The sequence below is a fragment of the Cryptomeria japonica genome, chromosome 2, assembly GCF_030272615.1.
Source record: "Cryptomeria japonica chromosome 2, Sugi_1.0, whole genome shotgun sequence".
NCBI classification, from domain to species: Eukaryota; Viridiplantae; Streptophyta; class Pinopsida; order Cupressales; family Cupressaceae; genus Cryptomeria; species Cryptomeria japonica.
In genome coordinates this window covers 547,335,595-547,351,754 of record NC_081406.1, presented here as the reverse complement: position 1 = coordinate 547,351,754, position 16,160 = coordinate 547,335,595, and positions in this window count along the sequence as shown.

The following is a 16,160-nucleotide window of genomic DNA, read 5'->3' as shown; positions in this document are numbered from 1 at the left end:
ACACAAAGTCCAAAATTGTGTCAAAACTCTGTCCGTCTCATTTTTCATAAGCCCAAGAGAGAAGCTAAGAGTTTATCCTCTACATCAACATTCAAGTTTGTCCTTTGAAACACCTATTATCGTCCAAATTAGGGTAGTCATATCTCTTCATACAACTTGTCATTCAAATCGATCCTCCATTAAGTCGTATTCATGTCAAAGACAACCTAGTTATCAAGTTTCTTCTAAACCATCACTACCATACCTTCTTCATCAATTATCCTCAAATTTCTTAAATCCTTTCATCACAAATTTCTCAAGTCCTTTCATCACAAATTTCTTAAATCCTTTCATCATGAATTTCTCAAGTATTTTCATCCTGGAATTTCTCAAATCCTTTCATCACAAATTTCTCAAGTCTTTTCATCCTCAAATTTCTCAAATCCTTTCATCACAAATTTCTTAAATCCTTTCATCACATTTTTCCTAAGTCTTTTCATCACAAATATCGTGTATGGTCGCAACTCGATCCCAAAAGAAAAAGATGGTTGAACAACAATATGGCATGCCAGACATTGGTTTCCTATATGAATATCCCACGCAAGATCATACACAAAGTGGGCAACCTAGCGATCAAGATCAAAGTCAAAATCTTGACATGGTTAACCAAGATGAACTTTGTCCGGAAGTGCAAACTTTCCTAGCGGATTCTTATAACCAAGAGATGATGGAAAAGTTTATTAAACACAATCCTACTGCACTTCTAAAAACTCTTCTTGAAAATGGAGCTCAACTTCTACTTGAACTTAATAGATCCGCTCTCACCCAACAACCACAAGGAGACCTCGCTCCCACACAAATTTTTGCACCTACTATTCAACCTCAATCAATTGCAACCCCATCAATCATCCAGGCTCAATCAATGCCACCCGCGGTACCTTCCATCGTAGTTTCCATCCCACCTTCTTCCTTCTTACCATCCATACCACTATCAAATCCAATCTCATCTATTCTCCAACAAGCTTATATACCACCTCCTTCTATTCAACCACATATTTCTATTCTACAAACTTCCTTCCTCCCAACGATGTCACAAATTTTATTTGGGCCGTATTCAATCCCGTCACAACAATTGGCGGACCGCAACCAACTGCCCCTCAAACCCCAGTGACATCGGTCATCACATCCCACGTTCCCACCTCCTCATCATATCAATATATTGGCAGTGGTACACCTTCTTTGGTTCATCCAATTCTTGAGGCAAGTACAATTCATCAATATCAAAGTCCACAACAAGACCTCATCAAGGAAATTCAAGACATGAAGAATATCATCAAGGACATGAAACATAGGACTAATAAAAGAAAAACTTACTCGTTTGAAGAGTTTTGCCCTTGTCCTTACGACCCGTCTATATCAGTTGCACCATATCCCCTAAGATTTGAGATCCCTAAATTCACCAAGTATGAAGGCAAAGGAGATCCCCGCGACCATGTCCGAGGATTCCACATCTTATGCCAAGAAGTCTCCTATAGCGACCTTTATCTTCACAGACTCTTTCTCAAAAGTCTCACGGGAGATGCCTTGGCATGGTTCTCATCTTTACCACAAGGTTCCATTGTCTCTTTTCCAGACTTGGCAGAAAAATTTGTGGCCCACTATGCATACAACATGGGTAATGATGTTTCTATGATAGACTTATGTAATACAAAACAAAGGCCCGGAGAAACCTTCACCAATTTCCTACAAAGATAGTGACATCTTACCAAGAAATTCCAGTGGGACATGCCAGAACAACATCAAATTGAGCTATTCCAAAAGAACTTGGTGCCTGAACTTTCAAGACCTTTAATATCTCAATGTATAAAATCCTTCCAAAAATTAACAGATAAGGGCCTCGCCCTCGAATATGTCTTGTTGGAGGAAGGAACCTTGAAACATTACCAGAAATCAACACAAAGTTCTTCCTCTTATTATAACGACAAGCCAAAATTCTAGTCCAAAAACAAAAATGTGGTCAATGATGGTATAACTGATGCAAAGCGAGTCCAAACCGTGGCCGCTCCCCCAAAATCCACCACCAACAATCATCAATTCAACAACCAAAATTAATCCAAAAATCCTCACAACAATGTCTCAATCTAGGGATGACCACCCCGATCAAATAACAGGACTCCAAGAGATTTCACTCCTCTGGCTGAGCCTATTGAAGTGGTGTTTCAAAAACTTGTCAAAGCACGCATAGTGGTTTTTCCAATCACTCACCCATTTGACCCCAATCAACCTAAACCAAGATGGTATAATGAAAATGAGTATTGTGAATACCATCGTATCAAGGGACATGATACACAAAAGTGTATGAAACTGAAGATCTACATACAAGATCTCATTGATAGAGGTGAGATTGAAATAGCAAATGAAAAACCTAGTAATAACAATGACAAACTCAAAATGTACCAAGAACCCTTCCCAAAGTATGATAAAGAAAAAGGCTCATCATCTAACGCAGTGGGTTATGACTATGCTAATCACATAACCGGTTTTGATTTTTTGGTAGGTCGCATTGAACCTATAGACAATAATGTCAATGTCATAACCATCCAAGGAGTTAATCCTCCTTCTTCCCAAAGCAGACCAAATCCTGCTCGGATCGTCATTCAAGGCGCCACACCTTCCACCTCCCATTTCCAGAATGAATGCAATGCAACTACACGTCGAGGAAGAGTCACCATCCAAGGAGTTCCTCCCCCACCAAACCCCCCACCCATGTCTTCCACTTGTCGATATGACCTCCTTGATCAACTTGGGAAGACACCCACGCAGATCTCCATTTTGGAACTTCTCAAGACCTCCCCAGTCCATAAAGAAGTTTTGGAACAAGCCCTTCTCCAATCACACGTTCTAGATAACATCAACGCCACCCAATTCCAAGCCCTCATTGGAAACCTTCCTGCTTAGCAACACATTGTATTTAACTCCAAAGATGCTCCCGTAGATGAAGACCATAACAAACCTTTGCACATCGAAGCTCTTATTCACAAGCACAAGGTCAAACGTATCCTGATAGATGGTGGATCCGGGCTTAATCTATGTACATACAAATTAATAAAACAATTGGGACTTTCTAAGGATCTGATTGACACATCAGAAAGGATCATAATAAAGGCATATGATGATGTAGAAAGAATTTCAAAGGGCGTGGTCACCTTACCTCTTCAAGTGGGCCCCATTACAACTGAAACCCCTTGCCAAGTACTAGATCTTGATCTCCCCTACAAGATTCTCCTCGTGAGGCCATGGATTCATTCCTTGCAGGCCGTACCCTCCACCTATCACCAATGCATCAAATTCCTCTATAACGGAAAAGAGATCACTATCAAAGGTGATCCCCAACCTTTTCAATATTACAAACTATTAGAGGGGTAAGCATCCGTATCATTGCCCACTAAATAGACCCTCACCAACGCCTCCATCTAACACATCAAATGTTGCCTCCACATCATCCCAACTAGATAATCAAATCAAAATCTTGGACAATGGTTGTGGAAAATACAAATTGGAGGATGTCTTATTAATAGGCAACCTCCCTCTCTCCCCTAAGTCATTTGGCAAACCAAAAGAGATAAAAAAGGACCCAAAACCAGTCATGTAATACAAAAACACTACTTTCTAGCAATGGAGCCCACTTGATAATAAGAGCCTCAAAGCAGATATCTCTTCATTGTTGTACTGGGAAGAAGATGAAGATCCAACAAGAATATCCAAAGAAATGTACCCAAAAACATCTGCCATAGTTGAAAAAATGGGTTACAAAGGACACGGCCTGGGACCAGAGGAGAAAGGAAGAAAAACACCCATAAATCCTATCTCCTATAGATACAATAGAGGCTTGGGGTACACCCCAGTGCCTAAGATTACTATCGCTGGTGCCCCTTCTAGTCCTTCTTCAGATATCGAAAGCGTCGATGAAGAGGAATTCCACGAAATGCCTTATGAGTATGAGAAAGATATTTTCTTGGACGCTTACATCAATACCATCACCCCCATAACACCTCCCACTTCACATGAGTTACATCTTGTCCATCCTGAACTCATTGACTGGGGCCAATGAGACAAACCCACTTTAGATATCTATGCCGATGATAATGCTCTCATTGCTCTCCTAACAACGCAAAATATGGAAGATTGTAGCAGAATCGACGGTATTCAACTACACGAAAAGGGATACTTTGGTAGTCAAGTCAATGCCCTTAGCCACAAAAAAGATAATAAAAGAAAAAGATATGATTCCCTAGGTGAAAACCTCCCTGAGGTGCCTTTGGATGAACAAGAAATAAAAACAAAGGGCTTATCTGAAAGTGAAAACCTGAAAAAGGCACTTGACGATGAGGGATTTGACCTCCCTACCATTTGTTACCTTCCATAGGACAAATCAAATTTGTTGATAGAAGAAATAGATAGCATCAACATGGGTACCGAAGTCATTCCAAAAAATGTGCTCATTGTCAAATCCCTCACAGAAATCGAGAAACAAGACTTCATCAACTTCCTTACAGAGGTAAAAATCAATTTTGCATGGTACTATTCTGATATGCCAGGGTTGGACCCTGCCTTGGTGCTTCACAATCTTGCCGTCTGCCCAGATGCAAAACCTGTAAAACAAAAATTGCGCAAAATGCACCCACATATTGCACTCCTAGCCAAGGCGGAACTCCAAAAGTTGTTAGACGTAGAATTTATCAAACCAATAGATTATGCTGAATGGGTCTCCAACATTGTACCTGTCGGCAAACCTGCTGGGGGCATCTGCATCTGCACAGTTTTCTGAGATCTAAATATAGCTTGTCCTAAAGATGATTTCCCACTCCCTAATATAGACATGATTATGGACCTTATAGCAGGACATGAAATGTTATCGCTAATGGATGGGTTTTCTGGATACAACCAAATCAGGATAGCAGATGAGGATCAGCATAAAATTGCATTCACAACACCATGGGGTACCTTCTGTTACCGGGTCATGCTTTTTGGCCTTAAAAATGCTGGAGCTACGTATCAATGGGCAATGACAACAATTTTTCATGACCTCTTGCACAAAATTATGGAGGACTACGTGGATGATCTGCTAGGAAAATCCAAGAAAAGACAAAAACACATCCCCATTCTAAAACAGATCTTCGAAAGATTGGAAAAATACAAGCTGCGCCTAAAATCCCAAAAAGTGTGTGTTTGGCGTCACATCGAGAAAGCTACTGGGATTCACTATTTCTCGTAGAGGCATCGAGGTTGATCCTGCAAAGGTAAAAGCTATTATGGAAATGCCTCTACCAAAAACTCTCAAACAACTACGCAGTCTCTAGGGAAAACTCCAGTCTGTCAGGTGTTTCATTTCACAACTAGCAGAGAAGTGCCATCCATTTGCACACGTATTGCATAAAGACACAAAATTTAAATGGGATTGCCTATGTCAAAAGGCCTTTGAGAAATTAAAAGAATATCTAGCATCACCTCCTGTATTGATGTCTCCTGCTCCTGGAAAACCCCTTATTTTGTATATATGTGCTACTGCAGTGGCATTGGGGGCATTATTGGTGCAAACAGATGATCAAGGGAAGGAACACGCCATTTACTACATCAGTCGGACATTGGTAAGATATGAACTCAATTACACCCCCATTGAAAGAGCATGTTTGGCATTAGTGTTCAGCACACAGAAACTACGACACTATATGCTAAATAATAAGACAAAATTAATTGCTAAAATTGATCCACTTAAATATCTCTTGTCCAAAGCTGCTCTCACTGGCAGAACCGCCAAATAGGTCATGCTCTTAAGTGAGTTTGACATTGAATATATGGATAGAAAGGCAATCAAGGGACAAGTCATTGTAGATCAGTTGGCTGAAGCTCCACTTCCAGGTGACCATCCTCTTCTCACAGAATTACCAGATGAGTTCATTATGACTGTTACCACACCCTCCACATGGAAATTGTATTTCGATGGCTCCTACACTCAAAATGGATCAGGGGCAAGAATATTATTGGTCACACCTCAAGGAGATGGCATCCCCAAATCATACAAGATAGCCTTTGCATGTACCAATAGCATAGAAGAATATGAGGCCCTTATCACAGGTTTACGCTTGGCTATCCACTAGAAAACAAAGGAATTACAAGTCTATGGCGATTCTCAACTCATCATAAAATAAGTCAATGATGAATACCAGACAAAAGATGATAAACTCCTTCCCTACCATACCATGGTTGAAGATCTTAAGCAACATTTCACGGCAATCAAGTTTGATCAGATCCCACAAACAAACAACAAGGCTGCAGATGCAATGGCCACCATTGGCTCCCTCCTTCAAATGACAGGACACAGTCAGAAGTGCGAGTTCTTAGTTGAGCAATTGTTTATACCAGCATATGACCTACCAGAGTCTAAAATGGTGTGTGTTCTCGTTGGTCCCGAGTCCCCTTGGTAATAAGAAACCTTCACTTTCCTCAAAGACAACACCATTCCCCCACACCTCACCAAAACCCAACAGCAAACCTTCATCCACCGATGCCTGTTACACCATCCTTGCAGACACCTTGTTCAGAAGGCATTTTGATGGTTCCCTCCTAAGGTGTTTAGATAAACAAGAAGCAGAATGGGCATTACACGAAGTACACAAGGATATCCGTGTGGCACACTCAAGTGGACTCACATTGGCTAAAAAACTTTTGAGAACAGGATACTATTGGCCTAAAATGGAAAAAGATGCATATAATTATGTGAAGAAATGCATCCCTTGCCAGCAGCATGGCAACAAGATTCATTCACCGTCACAAGAATTGTAGTCATTTATTACACCATGGCCCTTCTCGCAGTGGTGGCTCGATCTCATTGGGAAAATCCACCCTTCATCTTCCAATGGACATAAATTCATTATCACCGCCACCGAATACTTCACCAAGTGGGTAGAGGCTATCCCTGTTACTTTCACCACCGGCAAGCAAATATCCAAATTCATCCTAAACTACCTAATCTGTCGATATGGCATCCCAAAAGTTATCATCACAGATAATGGTAAACAATTTAAGAACCAGAATGTCAAAGAACTCTGCCAAAAATTCAACATCCAACACCGCTTCTCCACTCCATATTACCCCCAAGGCAATGGCCAAGCTGAAGCTTCTAATAAAACCCTAATAAAAATCCTCAAAAAGACAGTCAATGAAGCGGGCCGTGATTGGCACCTCCAAATCCATCCTGCATTGTGGGCCTACCACACCTCCATCCGCACGCCCATAGGCACCACTCCTTATTTCCTAGTATTTGGTTCCGAAGCCATCCTTCCCCTTGAGATCGAGATCCCCTCTCTAAGGGTATCACTGCAAAACATCCTACCAGAGGAAGAATACGGAATTGCCGGCTTATAAGAGCTAGAATTGTTAGATGAAAGGCACCTTAAGGCCTTGAATCATCTTCGGGTATATCAAAACCATCTGCGCATGAGTTATCATAAAAAAGTCAGAACCCGAGAATTCCAAGTTGGTGATCTTGTCCTCATGGAAAATCAGAAAAATCTACAAGAAAGAGAAAAGAAAGGCAAGTTCGAGCCTAATTGGCTTGGACCATATGTAATCACATCGAAATATGGATCAGGAGCTTATCAGTTGGCTACTCCTAAAGGTGATCCTTTGGATGATCCAATGAATATCATGCACCTCAAAAGATTTTATGCTTAGTCCTCAGAAAGTCTTAAATTGTCAAAAAAAAAAATCAAGAAATTTTTTTTTTTAAAAATGAGAAAAAGATCCTGAAAAAAATGTCACTTTGGTGAAAACCTGGCAAACAGGCACCTTATGACACAAAAAATTAAAAAATCAAAAAAAAAGAAAGAAAAAACAATTCGTCCATTAGTGAAAACCACTTGGTCCCGCTATGGACAAGTACCTTGGTGAAAACCTTTGTGCAGACACCAAGGTAAATAACCGGATCCATTGTCTATCATGTCAATACTACAAATCATCTGCCATCTAGCCCACCCATGCACAACATTCCTTCTTTTCTTCCTCCCAATAAAACATGCGTATGATGATGAAGTCTTCACTTGAGTCATGAACAAGGAATGTCCCATTGAAACTGAGATTTTATGCCTCTGTGTGTAAGCTTCAAGAAGTCTTGAGAAACAATCCCAAATCCATCCTAGTTCTACTCTTGGCAAGAGGTATCATGTGGTTGCAAGGAAGAGACTTGTTAGATTTTGTTTTATCTTTTCATATAGGCTTGCATCTTTTGCCCTACGACTGCCACTATTTACGACTGCCTGGGTTCTTCCATATCTAGGTACGTTATGATAGGTGCATACTGGGGCATATTTCATAGTATGGAATGTTCTGGATGCTTCTTGTATAAACCAATGACCTGGTACTAGTGTTTACCAAAACTTACCTTCTCATGTACAAGAGGTATCAGTGTGTTTGAGGGTTTCTTTGCACGAACCCACAATTTTGTATTAGTGTTTCTTAACACTTGCATTGTTGTGTGCAAGAAATTCCTGTTTGTCTACAAAGTCAGTCCACGCCCTGCGTTTCTCATGGCATACTGATTTCTATAATCAATGGTGCAAGTCACTCAGGGCAACATCAAAATAGGTGGGCTCTCCACATTTGTTGTGCACAAAATCTCACCATCATTCCATCAAATCCTAAATTCAATAATCCCATGAAGTTCTCAATTGCCCCCATTTTCCTCTGCGGTTTCGCATCTCGTATTCTTCTTTCCAAATACCTCACGACTGCTTCATATTTGTTCCTCATCTATCCCTTCCACCTTAATTTTTCTTCCTCTATTTTTTTTCTCCTCACATAATCAATTTTGATTCTGATTCATGTCTTATATAGGATGTATCCTTCCTGAAACTAGACATTGTGATCTGATCATGTCTTATACAGGATGAATCCTTCTTGAAACCAGACATTGTGATCAATCATGTCTTATACAGGATGAATCCTTCCTGAAAATAGACGTTGTGATTTGATCATGTCTTATACAGGATGAATCCTTCCTGAAACTAGACGTTGTGATCTAATCATGTCTTATATAGGATGACTCCTTCCTGAAACTAGACGTTGTGATCAGTCATGTCTTATACAGGATGAATCCTTCCTGAAACCAGACGTTGTGATTTAATCATGTCTTATACAAGATGAATCCTTCCTAAAACCAGATGTTGTGATCAGTCATGTCTTATACAGGATGTATCCTTCCTGAAACCAGACACTTCGATCATGTCATATATAGGATGAATCCTTCTTGAAACCAGATATTGTGATCAATCATGTCTTATATAGGATGAATCCTTCCTGAAACTAGACACTTTGATAATCTTTGTCTTATATAGGATGAATTCTTCTTGAAACCAGACTGAATCTAGATCTTATCAATCGAATCAAATCAAATCTATCGGGATATCAATTTCGCAAAACTCCAAAGATCAAATACCTCAATTGATCTCCCGAGGGGGCATCACCATACCATAATCTATCAATCAAGAGCCGGGGCATCCTATCAAACCAATATCAGCATCAAAACAAGATTATTCTTTGAATCAATGTGTCATCACACCTCGCTTCAAAGAGGGGCAAAATGTAGACACTTAAAAATAATTATTTTAATTATTTTTAATTCCTTGCATAATTAATTAATTAATTATGTTAATTCAAACTCCTCTCAATATTAATTAAATATAATTAATATTGTTACTATAGCATATGATTGCTTTATTTAATAAATCAATCCCTTTCTTTATTCTTCTTAAAAATCAAATCCTCACAAATCTTCCTCTTAGCTAAATAATTTCAATTAATTAGTTAACCTACATGATTCCTACAAATCATCTTCTTAATTCATCATTAACCTAATAAATTCTTCTAGAAACTCCCTAAACTCACTTAACATTATTCTTCTAATTTTTTATTTCCTCCACTCATTCTCTCTCCTAGTCAAATTCTCCTACAAATATTAATTCCACCTAACATTTCCTCTAACCCCCCTCCTAATGAGTCGTTAATAGTTAATCATCATGATTAGCCACAAAGTCAACTCTTTGTCTTTTTCATCCAGCCACTAGCTTTAAATGCTCTTTTCCTAGGTGAATGTAAGATTTTTGAAATCACACATTCCTCTAGGCATCCCCTCTCCCAAGGACTTTTTAATTCCTTTTTATTCCTCCAATCCCCATGATATCCTTTTTTGGAGAATTTTTAATTCCTCCAATGCATCTTGTGGAGTGTGGAGATACGAAATACCTTTAAGGCATATTTATTGGTCTCCACACTCTCTTTTGGACCTTGTGTAAGCTCACAAGTAAATCTTAGCCCTTCATCTCGAATTCATCCTAGCCATTCGTTTTTCTCTCTTCTTCCTATAAAATAGGGCTCCATCCCTTCATTCAAAACATCTTGAAATCCAATAAGTTTATGCTGCCCTTTTGAGCCTAGGAAATCATCTTGGCAACTTGATCATCTCATCCTTATCATTTTTCAAATCCATTCTGTTTGTGCACAACATTGGAGAGTCATCCACATCTAGCAATCAAAGGAGCACATCAAGTGGAGCATTATTAAGGGGTGCCTTCACTTCATCAATCTCAATCCGAAGGAGAAGGTAAAATAGCAAGGTGAAATGGTCTTTAAATGATATTTTGACATTCTGCATGTTTATTTCGTTATGTTTTGATCATTTGACTTTCAAATCTATTTTCCACTCTTCACCATTATTACTAATAATGGAAGACCATTAAAAAATCAAGATGTGAGGGAGCTATGTGAACAATTTCATACCCAACATAGGTTTTCTACTCCATATTATCCACAAGGAAATGGTCAAGCTAAGGCATCAAACCAAACTATCCTGAAAATCTTGAAGAAAATAGTCAATGAAGCTGGAAAAGACTAGCACATTCAACTAAATCATGCTCTTTGGGCATACCGAACTAGCATCCGCACTCCAACAGGGGAAACTCCATATTGTTTGGTCTCTAAATCAGAAGCAATATTACCTATAGAAGTAGAGATACCTTCTCTATGAGTATCCTTGAAAGGTCTTATACCAGAAGAAGAACAATGAGTCTCTCGACTCCAGGAACTTGAATTGATTCACGAACGTCGCCAAAATGCAACAGATCATTTGAAAGTATATCAACAAAGAATGGCAAGAAGTTATAACCACAGGGTCAATCCATGCATTTTTCAAATTGGAGATATAGTTCTAAAGGAGAATCCAATAAATCAGCAAGATCAAGACAAGAAGGGAAAATTTGAACCAAATTGGCTAAGACCTTTTGTCATAGTAGCATCATATAGATCAGGGGCATACAAGTTATCTATGTTAGGATTCCCATAGATACTGAGAGGGGGGGTTGAATCAATATCTAACTGGTGAATTGAATTTCTTAACTTAAAACATGTAGAACATATTATAACAATGTACCAGTATGCAAGAAATAATGCAATAAACAGAATTAAAAGCAACCACATGAAAAACACACCATAACACAATGATTTAATGAGGAAACCCAGTGTGAGAAAAACCTCGGTGGGATTTGTGACCCACAATATTCACTTACTAGCCAATAAGATAATATTACTACTATAAAAGGGGCCTGCACATGCAGGAAGGCCAACTACCTAGAGCTCACTGCTCAATGGGAAGTCTCACTGACTTACAATGATGGATTATATAAATCCAGTATCTTGTACTGCTTCAAAATAGCATCTATAATGCCAGATCTAGTACTAGTTTCTACTCTTCTTCTTACATAAACCCTTAACCTATAATTCGCATAATAGGTCTACCTTATTTCACCTAAATATAATCTTCTCACTTACTTACAAATGTTCTATAATGATATCTCTTATATAAGAGTCATTTTACAATGATGTCAAGTTGGCTTACAAAGATTTTACAATAATAAACAAAATATAATATAACAAAAATCCCGTCGGCCTCTGTATTGGTATGCTTCCTTTCTTTGCCGGTGCCGGTGGTCTGAGTGTCGGTGTAGAGTCTGATCTTGCTAGTGTCAGTGTAATGCATTGTCGGTGCCATAGGATTGTAAGGTTGTCATCAATGATAAAACCTTCAATCACCTACAATGTCTTATTAGAGTGTGCATATGCCAACAATCTCCCCCTTTGGCATTGATGGCAACACTCATGAGAAGAAAAAAAGTGTATTCTAAACTTGTAATCCAAAAAAACTATTTTCAAAAATATGTTACCAGAAATATAAGAGCTCCCCCTGAGCAGATAAGTCTTCTGCCGGTTATTTTCTCATACTACTACTCCCCCTTTGGCATCAATGACAAAGGTTATCAAGATGTTAGTAGAGTTGCAGTCTCAACTTTGTAACTGGGTGGTTACAATTTGAAAAAGATCTCCCAAAATCAAGTTTATACTTTCCATAAACTTCTTGTTGTCCTTTATTGTTGTCTCTATTCTTTGAACTGTACCGGTGAGGTGCTGCATATGCTCTGTCGGTATTCTCTGTCCCTGTACTAGTGCCTCAGATATTTCCTTCTGTAATGATGCTAGATAGTCCAATCTTGGACTCAGTCTTAGTCTCAAATGCTTTGCCTTATTTACTATTCTCTCCTTTTCTCTTTCTAACTTAAGTAATTCTTCCTCAAAACTTGTTATCCTTTGCTCAAAAACTGATAATGTATCAGGTGAGTTAACAAAATTGTCTGCAATTTTATTGATTTCATCCTATACCTTGCTCATTTTCTTATCTATGTCTACTGTCAAAAAAGTTTGTCTTGCAAGTATCTTTGTATAGAGTTGTCAATTCCTTTAATAAGTTACATAGTTCCGGTAGAAGTGTGTCAAATTTCCTATTACACTTCTTCATCTGATCTTCAAAGAATTATTTTTTTCAATTTCTACCTTATCCTTCAATGTCTCTTCCTTTATTTGCTCAATAGTCACTGTGTTCTCAGTTATGTATTTACACAAAGTGTCAAGTTGGCTTAAATAATCCTTATTGTCTATGTTACAATTAGGAGCTATCACCTTCAAAATTGGGATTGTGTCATCTATAGCTTTATAAGCCTGTGAACTATACTCTGTTATCTTTTTTATGGAGTCCAAAAGTACTTCAGTTACATTTGTTGATTTGTAACCTATTGAGGAAGAACCAACATTCTGAATTCCACCGGTGGAGGAAGTAACCAAGTGTAGAGCCCCTCCCCGATCAAGCTCCGGTTAACTCAGTTGACCATGGTTGACCTTACTAATAAATGTTATAATTCAATAGGATGGGATATGTTAGACGGATAGATTGGTGAGAAAAGTAATTGAACCAGGTTATGGAATCATTTCACCTTGAGGTGTACATTTTGATGTGTTATGGATACATAACTTTATATGATTCTAGAATAGGATAACTTTGAGATGATGTATGTCATTATTGGATTTGTGGGACTTTACTATGATGATAGAAATAGGATACATGTTTTATGTATGGAACAAAATTATGTGGATTATGATAATTGCTAATGTGGATTTATTTGGATATAAGATATATCGATTTGTTTAAATGTAAATTGTATGCAGAGTGTTTGATGTGTATTCTTATTCATGTGTTTAATATTATATGAGGTTATTGGAATTACTAATGTGTAATTGAGATGCGCAGGAAAATTATCCATATGACCATGGAAATATTATGGAGAACCAAACCTAGACCTATGTATGTTCGTAAAGCCAGGGGTTGTCTATTTGGAGAGACAACACCCCGTATGTATCAAATTTTATTTGTAATAGTGAATGATGCATGTGTGTTAAATTGTATTATTGATTTATTTAAATCCAACAAGAGACAATTTCCATGTGTAATTTTGTAAAGTATTTTATTGTGTCACTTGACACGTGTTGATTTATGTCTTGATTTTTGAATTGTCTCTTGGAGGGAGTTGTTTTAACCATAGCTTTTTCAAATAATTTAATGTGGTTCTATATTTTCCTTGGATAGAGAATCTTTGGGGTGGTCAACTTAGGTTTGACCCGAAAATTAACTTCAGATGGGTTTAAAAAGGGTTAAATGGACTCCTAGGGGTAGTTTAAAGGTGTTTTCTAAAGTCCATAAGGTATACCTATGGGTTAGGAGCGTTTTTAGGCATGTGTCTACTCCCATGTGACTGTTTAGTCATCCCAAAAAGTGAGTTTTCTAAGATGTGCGAAAATTGGATTTAGAAGGCATCATCTAGGTTAGTTAACTTTCCTTTTTGATGAGAGATCCCTTTTGATCTTTTTCAGACTTTTTCTTTTTTCAATTTTAGAAACCCGTGAGAACTCTCACTGAGGTCTTGTTAGGAAAGAATGAGAGATTTTGTGGGTAATCACCCACTCTCCATTTTTGGAGACTAGGCATTTTTGAAAAGTTTGGTTTTTGGATTCGAAATTTTGGGCTATGTGTGAAAGGAAGATTTGTGGATTTGGGCTGCTCATCCTCAAATTAGTTCTAGTATACCATTGGGCAGAGTGAAGGTTGGTTTATCTTCTCATTGTATTTCTTTCATGTTGCATGTTTATGTTGGAAAGTTAGTTTGTAGGTAAAAATGGTTTTCTTGTAATTTCTCTTGTGAAAATTAATTTGTGACATATCTTTTATTTTCTTGTATGCATTTATGTGTTTTGGGAGTAACCACGGTCTTCTACTCTTGGGAGAGTAGAATGGTTTTGCGGGTGGTAGAAGTTTGACAGCCCTCGAGTGAGAGACTCTCTTTATGAGAGTGAACTCAAGGGGTGTATTTGTGACCCTTGCTGCATGGCCTGGTTTGTGCATTTGGGGGTCATAAGGGAAGAAAGTATGGCATGAATGCCTTTGGGGGGCATAAGGAATGTAGGGTTAATGATCTTATGAAGTAACTTTGTTTGCCATGAGGTGGCATTGTGTTCTACCATTTTTGCAGTCTCCTCAGGGTACTTGGTCCACTACCACCCATGTGAAATCATCACATGTTGTGATGAAGTGTAGCCTTGGTTGGGAAAGTGATTTTTATGTGATTTTTCCCTTGCTTGTTGTGTTTGCATGTCTGCAACCTGTCTAGGGCTTGGTTCTCCAAGCTTGGGGATGGCTTCTAGTAAGCCTAGGCCTGGAGGTGAGCACTTCATGGTCAGAGCCATAAATTTTATATTGCAGGTTGCTTTTAAGAGAAAGAAAAAAGAAGGCTTGAGTGGATCATAAATTTATTTGTATTTTGGTAGCAAAATGGATATATTTGTGAAGCCCTCATTTAGTAGAAATGAGTGGCTAAATTTGAGATCTATCTATTGTAAAAGATATTAAATGTATTAATGCACTTATTTGTCTTAGTTTTAATTATGAATTAAAGAAGTAAATTTACTGAAGCAAACCCTTGTAAAGAAAGAAATGAAGACATAGAGTTATTTCTTTATTGTTCTTGAGATAGTTTTTATTGATACTCCTTGTTGCAATTTATTAGGAAAGAACTTTATTTATGCCTTAATAAGTTTATTTTTAAAGATATGGAAATAGTTAAATGTTAGTAGTGTAGCATGTGAAAGAAAAGAAATAAATCAATGTTAACTAGTGTAGTCATTACAAAAAAAAGGAAATGAAAATACCCCTCTATATCTTTAGTTATGCTCACAAATCAATTGTCATTCTAAGAGATAGATTTAAACTTGCATTTAGCTTGATGATGTTGGGTTAATGATATCTAAAGAAAATTAAGTTGCAGCTGAAATACATGAATAGTAGGAAGTAAACAAATCTTGCATATAACTTGAGGTAGTTTATTGAAATATATCCTATCCTTATTTTTGGAAGAGAAAATTTAATCATAGAAATTGATATGTCTACTACGTATAGCTCATCCCTATTGTCTTATATTTTCATTAGGACTGTGGTACTCTTTTACAAAAAATAAGAAATGAATAACTACTTATTTACATTAAAATATTAATACATAAAAGATAAATGAGAATTCTAGAATTTTATGGAAATAAAAAAAAAGAGTTGTTGTAATATGATAAAGGTATATATATTCTAGTGTTAATAAGATGAAAATTACATATAAAAGAAATGCATCCTATCATAGCATTCTGGGCTAAGTTAATCTAGTTAACCCCATGTTTCTTTATGTCAAAATATGCGGGTTTACACA